The sequence below is a fragment of the Fulmarus glacialis genome, unplaced genomic scaffold (assembly GCF_000690835.1).
Source record: "Fulmarus glacialis isolate BGI_N327 unplaced genomic scaffold, ASM69083v1 scaffold11334, whole genome shotgun sequence".
NCBI lineage: Eukaryota > Metazoa > Chordata > Aves > Procellariiformes > Procellariidae > Fulmarus > Fulmarus glacialis.
Genome location: NW_009209945.1, coordinates 33649 through 42604, shown reverse-complemented (window position 1 = coordinate 42604; position 8956 = coordinate 33649).

Genomic DNA, 8956 nt, shown 5'->3' with positions numbered 1-8956 from the left:
CATTGATGATATCCCCTTTTTGTCTATGAATGTGCAGTCAGCATCCAGTTATTTGTTATAAAAATTCATCTTTTTTGAGTGAGGCTTTTGTAAAGGTGAGAAAGTAAGTGGTGGCTTTGTATTGTAAATATTTTGTTTCTGCCATAGTGTGGAAGCCACATACAATATGGGGGAGTAAATTCTCTTTCCCAAGCCACTAAAGCAACTGCAACTGAGAGCAGCCTTTGATTACAGCTGTCTGTGTGCTATAACCAGTTAATCCCAGTGATGTATATAATTGTTGTAGAAGATGGATTCCAATAACTTTCATAATATGAAATACCAGCTCACATGATTTGAGCCTAAATAAGAATCTTTTTTTTTTTTGAGAAATACACTGGATTTGTGCAGGAAGATGTACTTGATTAATATCATAATGCCTGTTGCACAATATTATAGTGATGTTCTGGCATTTGTATTACTAAGTCAAGCAGAAAGGTATTTGCTGTTCTGGAAATAGATTTTACAGAAATCCATTAAATCAAAGCCTAGTGAATTGTTACTCAGTTTAGAAAAAAGTTCTGTTTTCCTTCTTGGTCAAAAAAATTCAGTTTAAGAAAACAGAAAAGACTTTTACAAGAAGAAAATAAAAGCTAGCCTGATACCTTGGTTTTTTAATCTTCCAATCCTAATAAATCAAAGCTACAGGCAGTTAATCTGATGGAAATAGGGCTATTATGTTTCTTTAACCGGCTATTATGTTTCTTTGACCAATTGCCTCACTTCCGTCTTTTGTCTTAGGTTCTGTATTGTTTTATCAGCCTCAGTTTATCAGAAGGTTTAAGTCCTAAAATAGAGTTTCATTGGTAATGATACCTGTGGATAGTTTTGTGCAGACTTAACCATTTTGCTAAAAAAAGCCGTGATGATGTCATTCTAATATTGTGAGTTTTTTGAAGATGCTGAAATATCTGGAAGAATATCTTTCTTGACAGAAGGTATAGCAGTTTAGTTGTTTAAATAGTTCTCAAAAATAAGAGTTTGGGGGATGAGTGTTCTTCAACACTCATGCACAGCTCTTTTGTGTATCTGTGACCTTTTACCTTTATCTTTCTTTCCTACTCAAAAGGTCAGTGTTCTTCAGAACTTTTAACTTCTTTTGTTTGTAACAGCGACTGTATGTTCATATCTCCTTAATTATGTGGTTTTATGTATTGCAAAACAAAAATCAATAAATAGCATTTACTTAAAAAGAGATCTCGCAAGGCACAAAGGCAGTGAGGAAAGAATTATCAAGTTAATCACAAAAGCCTACTACCTTTACTCCAGTTTTCAAACACAATAAGGACCATCTCAATAGCAGAATTGAAAATGTATTATTAGTGTTCAGATTTTTGCATCATTTCGTTTCAAAGAATAATCCTTTTAAATGGCTGATGCAGCTGCTGAGTAGATCTTCCATATGATCCAAGCTTGTATTTACAGAAGAAATGTCTTTATTTCAGATCAAGGAAAATATTTTTCTTAGAGCACAACTTTACAAGCCACAGGCCTTGATCCTGCAGGCGAGTAGGTACAAATTAAATGTTAGCAATGCCATTTGATGGCTTACCTTAGTTATTTGTTAGTTATAATAGTTATTTTATAGTTAGTTATAGTTCAGTAATAGTTATGAAGAACAACTTAGTGTTTCTAGCCTTTTATTCAGTGTTTTGATTTAACTTTTGAAAAGTGTCAGACCGTATGGAACTTCTCAAAACACTGATTTTCGTTTAAATTATTGATCTCCCTGCTTATGCTGCAGGAGTATTTAGGCAGGTTTCTATTGCAATGCCTAAATCATGGGTGTTTCATATTCAAAAAAGCATTTTGTTACTGAAAGCACTGCAGATAAGGAAAAAAGTTTGGATACATGTTGTTTTATGGCTACATGTTGCTGAATACAGCTTTTATGTATTTGTAAACCAGCTGTACCTGCCTTGAGGCCAAATGGTATTGTAGTCCTCTGGTAATAGCCAGTGACAAGAACTAAATACTGAATGGATTAGTATTGCTGCTATTTAACATAAATAATAAGTACTAAAAGAAATTACTTTATGGTCAATAATGATCTATATTCAGATAGCAGTTAGAGGTAACTGTATACTAATTATTACAGGTACTGCTGTAGGCAAATGAAGGCTTGTGATTTTCATAAGTTTAGATATTGACCAGCAGGATTCTCGCCATACCACTGTGTCTGGTTGACAGCTGCCTCTGTGCACAGTATTCCAGAAACATTACTTTATTACGTAAGCCAAATAACCATCTTGGAGTAAAATTACTTTTGGCTAAACAGGTCAGTTATAGGACTACAGTCTTTGCCTGAAACTTTGTATTAAAATTTAGATGAAAGGTATTTGGTGATTTTTATCATCACCAAACAAAGGATGACAAAAATAAGAGCTGTAATTACCTATCCTATCCATTTCCTCAGTTGCCCATATGTACATGTACTTTCTCCCACATGCATGTTCTCTTGACTTCTTGTTAGGTCCCACTAGCCTAGTCTAAAGCAATCCACTTCAGTCTCCTTGAGCTGCCATTCACTTACAGGTATAGTCTTCTTTTAAGCCCATATGATCCCTCACTCTTATGTAGAGTATAAGATTGCTTCAGCTACGAGTTGCTTAGCCTGATTTCTTCTGGCAGTTTTTATTTTCCATTGTGTTCCTCTCAATACGTGTATATATTTGGACCAAGCTTCTTATTGATTTGGCGGATAGGTGCTGTTGCTGGCATATTGATTCACTTGCAGCTCCAGCATGAGTGTTGGCATAAAGATCATCTTTCTCTTTTCTTGCACAAGTTGCAAGCCAACATGTATTCATCGCTTCATCCTGGAGTTGTTTCAGATTCTAGGTGTATGAAACTGTTACCATACTGCTTCAGTTTTTCAAGGTTCTTGTACGGCTGCAGTACCTGGCTTTTAAAAAGACAAAGTTGAATTTTGGAGGAAGATTTGAGCAGCATGGTAAAAGTGCCAGAAGAGTTTCCTGTGATGTAATCAGAATTCTGCATCCAGAGGTTTATTTCTATTTTTCCTTTGGTTGGCAAGTGTCTTAGTAGATTTTCTGCTCTACCATCACATGGGATAACTGTCGTAAAAAAAAAAAAAACCAACCAAAGAACCCTACAGTTTGAATTGAACTGAAAGTAAATACTCTGAAGATGGCTATTAATAACTCCGTTTCTTCTGTTGTGAGGTCAGTGAAACAGTCCTTTAATTTCGTTTATAGTACAGATAGGAGAAGTGTAAAATCAAGTGTGCAAATGAGGGAGGGGAAAGCTCACAGTAGAAATTAAAATTTAGAATTTAAAATTTAGAATGTATGTTACCTACAGGGCCAGCTTTTCAGCAGGTAAAGGATGATATAATTGCTTCTGCATATGGTAGGAATCAAGTCATTAACTACTTACAGGTTGGGATGTTAATCATCAAGCTGTACCAAATCAAAGCTGCAAGTTAAAAGAATATAGTGGTTTTACCCCAAAAAAACTTCAGTGTTGGAGGTGTATGAGAATTCTGGAAGGGAAAAGTTACACTTTTGCATTATATTGCTCTAATCCTTTGTCTTCTGATGCATTGCTGTCTGTTATTTCCGTAATTTTATTTATAGCTTGAAGCTGTAGTGTGTACAGACATAAAGAAACTGTTACCCAGAGGTGGAAATAGTGTGGCTTACTTTCAATGTATAGGGCTTAAGAAAAGACTTGATGAAACTACATTTGGATGTAACTTTTAAAAACAGGGATTTAGGCATCTGACTACCATTAATATTCAGCAGTGATAGGAAGCTGAAGCTGTGTCACCCTCTTTAAATTACCTTGGCGCAATGCCTAAGTGTTTATCATGGTGAGTGAATGCTATTAATGAATAGTGAAATATAGAATAAAAATAATGAATACTTCTAAGGTATTTTAAGGGTAATTTAAGGCCATGTATGTAGCATCACACATTGTTCCTAGAGTATTTAACTATTGGAAGAGGATTTTTAAAGCTGTTTTAAATTTTGTCCTATGTGTAGCAAATCACTAGAGATTAACAAACTATTAATGACATAGTTGTTCATTTTAAAAACCTTCAAATTTAGAATTCCTGTCTTACTGTTTAAGTCGGGGGAAATTCACTATGTACCATAATGTATTTCTTGTAATAGGTATATTAAACTTTAGTTGCAGTGTCTTGCAAATGTAAAACTTGCTGATGTAGTTACTGTTTTTTACTAGATCATTGACCCGTCAATCAGACTCTGACCATTTCAGAGATAAAATGCTAGGCTTTCATTGGCTATTATGAATAGAGAACCTTTCCACAAATTAAGAAATGGTGTAATAATTAACAGGTATAATGGATATGTGCATTCAGGTTTCAGTTATATCTTTATGAGCTTTAGCTCCTGTTACTGTTGGTGTGGTTAACCCCCTGTCTACCCACAGATAATTTAACTATAGTGTAAAAATGGCATTTTGCTAATATGATTGACAGGTTTTTTGCTCATTTTTTAAGATCTGTAATAAGAGCTGTTCTTTCAGACTTTTTGTTTAAAACACGGCACAGAACTTCACTAACAAAACTCATTAAATAAGTAATAATACTGTTCTAAAGAAGCATAGCAAAGGTTCTTTAAACAATTTTGCATACAGAGAATTTACCCAAACTTTAATTTTTTTTTTCCGATTTACAGACTTAAGTGATTATAAGTACTGATGATTCCTGGTACTGGAGTTTGGTATCTTTGATCTAAAAAGTTGCTTGGAAATTGCCAAAGCAGATCATTCGATAATGGACTCATGAGGTGAACCAGGAAGTAGGCAGAGGTCACTTACCATTCCTAAGCTCTAAATATCTTAAGAAAAATCAACATTTTGGGTTTTGAAAATATTAAATTATATTTTAGTTGCAAAAATTCATTAAATAACATCAAGATTCAATTGCTTTGATGTAATATACTTGCGCTGCAAAATATGAATCAGGAAAGAAAATCCTAAGTTTAGGGAAGTTATGGAACTGGAAAATTAAAGAAAACTTTCTGAGTTTATGTATTACTTTTATTAATCTTTTTAAACATGAAAAAAACCAAAAGAGAAGTGATAGTTAAAATGAGAGGCTGATAAAATACTATATAACTGGAAGTTTACCAGGGTATAGAAGTTACTTTTGTTTTGAAAAGTGGCTTCTTATTAAAGTATTGTTGGCATCTTAATTAGTGCTATTAATCTGATTTCACATGTTTTATCTGCAATACTGTTTCAGGTGTCATCTTATATACCAGATATTTATTCAGAACACATTTGTATAGAGGCTCACATCTTTAGTAAACTCATTTTTATACTAGAAGTTGGCATAGCTATCATCCTATTGTAAATTCAATTTAATCTATTTCAGGGAAATTCAGTTGCTTAATGACATCAATTGTCCCTATATGTATACAGTAGTAGATCTTGACATTGTTCAGTTTATTTTGTGATCAGTAGCTCACAGATTTTCATCATTGGTGGAGTTTTAGTACTGTAGTAAATAAGTTATCATTTATTATTCATATGTTTTTGTCATGTCAATGCTACCTAGGTATAAGGTGTGCTTATAAGAGCAAATACTCAGGTACTTGTCCAAAAAAGTATTTTCAAAGTACTCCTCAATGTTAGTCACAGATCTTAACGTGTATTTATAAATGTAGATGTAAAAAGATGAATTATTCTGGAAGAAAACACAGAAATTTTTCACTTATGTTTGGCAGTGTCATGCCTGCTATAACTTGAGTCCAAAATACTTCAGTTGCAAGAGGAGTTAGCTTTTTTAGAGTATACTGTGAGACTGTGCCAAGATCTTCCAGGTCCACAAAATGAAATCCTCAAGGACAAAAAGGTGGAAGGGACAACGTAGTTGTCTTTTTCTTTCCTATTTATAATATCTCAATACATGTCCAAGTAGAGAGTTTACCTTCATAGAAGATGAGGGGTAGTGGGATGTGGTCTATCCATTTCTGATCCAAGAGCAGCTTACATTGAGACTCTGGAATGCAACCTTCCTTGTTCCTAACCTCATCCTCATAAACCTTCCAGTTATTTGTTCCTTTATTTTTAATAGTCTGTTCTTTCATTAATCGTCTCATGCTGCAATGTACCCTTACTTCCTTAACCAGAGAGATATAGATATATATATAGACATATATATACACACACAACTACTTTTTTGCTATATTCTAATCCTCACACACATACTACTTAATATTGTAGTGCAAGCAAAACTACTTAAAGCAAACCACAAAACTAATTAATCCATAACAAATGAAAATCATTAAACATAATTCTGCTGTAATCTTTATCTTCCCACTTCTTTTTTCCCTTATTTAAATCTAAAACTAAGACTCTTGTTTTGCCACAAGGATCTTACCTTAAAGTAAGAAGAATTCATCCAGTTGAATCTCAAAGATAAAAGTAAAAATAGTAAATAGATTTTATGAAGGCCACAAGTATGCCGAGATAACAGCTTTGTCTAATTCAGACTCTGCATAAAGAGTTTGTGTGTGTGTGTGTGTGTGTATATATATATATATACATACATATATATATACTGAGAAGAAAGTTTGGGACTATTGGGATGCATTTAGATTTATATCTTGTTGTTTTCATAGATTAGTAAACCTTTTAATTGAAAATAATACAGTAGTGCTTGGGACTTAAAAGCAAAGCTACTTTCCGTGGTTTTAATATGGGGAGACAGAATTACAAACAAAAAACCCCATGCTTGAATATGATTCTTCAGTGATATTTTTCTTTCAAGTTGAATCATTAACTGATTAATTCATTGTTCAACCTGATTATAGGAAGAATACATGTGAAGTATGGTGCGGGATATCTCTGGAAGTAGAGTGAAATACAGCTGCATTTCTAGGATCTTAAACTTACTTTTATACTGAACTTCAAGTATTGAAAAGGTATGTTTAGCCTATGAAATACATAGTTACCTAAAAGCTTTCCTTTGTTACTGTTTTCTGGTTTTAAGCTATGAAGTGCAAAAACTTGCTCTTGTACAGTATGTGAAGCCTTGCATTATATTTCCATGAAGTAGTCTAGGACACTTGACAATTTTTTAATTTTAATTTTGAGTACTTTACACTATGGCATCTTAAACACCAACTTTTCTATGAATACAAAATCTCTGAAAGGTCTTGCAACTCCAGGTTGTAAGCTGGCCTCTAAACATACTGTTCTAATGATCTCATCTGTTTAGCAACCAAATTGCCCTTCCAGTGTTCTCAGAACTCATCCAGAACTGAAGTATTCAATGGGCTCATTTACAGTGTAGTTGAATCTCAGTTTTTCCTTATAAGAAAATTACAAGAACTCCGTTTGTTATAAGGTTATTCTGAGGGTATAGAAAGCAGGTAAGCAAATTATTTTGTCCTGAACATATTTTAGTTCACTTAATTTAAGATTTCTATCTCCCTGAAACTTGATGCACAAATGCTTGAGAATTTTTGCAGAATTAGGAAAAGCCTCTAAATCTCTTCCAGGTTAAAGACAGTAACAAGACAGTAAGACTGGAATAAGACGGTATCTTATACCTGTGACAGGTTGATATTCAGCCCTTGTAGAAGAAGGTAAAGAATGAAGTGAAAGAGCTGCTCACTGTACCAAAGCCGAGTTTGGAAATGACTGATTATTTCATTAGTCTCTGCATGGTATGCAAGTTCTTTAGAAATGGCACAGAATTGTGTCAGAATTCTGCTGTTCAACCTCTTTTGTACTATAGCACATATGTGGAAGAAATCTTTTGTAATTCATTTGAACCTTTTATTCACTTGAACCTCCTTGTTAAGAGACATTTATATTGTTACACTGTAGAGTACCTAATTAAGAAAGCTACCCATCTGTAATGGCTGTAACAAAGGTAATAAATGAAAAAAGCTACCAGTAGACTTACACGTTTTGAAATGGAAGAAATTATTTAACCTCATCAGTTAGGTTACACTTCTAAAGTTCATTTGAAGTAGTGATAAATTTTCTGTTTGTCATAAGGGATCTGTTACTGAAGTTCTTTTTACATCATGTATTGGGCAGCCTTTTATCTACAAAACTTATTTTTAACGTCACTTCTTTAGGGATTCAACCTCACTATCACTTTGCTTTGTCTTTCCCTTCTTGCCTGATCCATTACTTTAGTGTTGAACTGTAAATTCTGTCTTGTTGGTTATTTGTATGTTACCATTCTTTGATTATATAACTTAAAACTGTCACAAGTATGGGAATTGTCCTTTGAAAGTTGCATTCTTGTGAGCCTAAATTTAAATGTACAACTGCAGAAGTTTGGATACTCCAATCTTTTAAGTATTATTCATTTTGCAATGAGCATAAAATTGAGCAATACCAGTTACTGTGTTTTGTAGCTTCTTTGTATATACATGATATATCTAATTTTAGTGTTTGTATATTGTTTTTCCAGTTACACGTATAATATACCTGAGATCAGTGTTCCAGGATGTTTATAGTTTTTCCATCTTACTATGACCTTTATGAATGTGCAGATTTATCGACCCCTAGTGGGATGTTAGGAAAATGGCTGTTAATTTAGTATGTACTAAATGAAAAATGTAAGTATTTTTCAATGCTGTATTTGTTTAAATGCTTTTTTCTTCTGTTTGCAGCTGGATTAGCTCCTGAATTTTGCTTCTGGTGTTCTGTTTCCTACCTCTGCAGAATTGCCTATTGCAACAACTTCTATTAACAGCATTCCCAAAACACGAAGCTAGGTGTCTGCATTCTAATGAACTCTTGTAGCTGTAGCTGAGTGTTTTTAAATTACAGTATAGCGTAAATTTAAAAAAATAAAGGGTCTTTTGTTTGGTGCTGTGTAAGGTTGGCTTACCTTTAATAAGCTAGAAAAAGCTAGTAACTTCTTGGGTAGTATGATGCTATATAAATGAATTAAAGT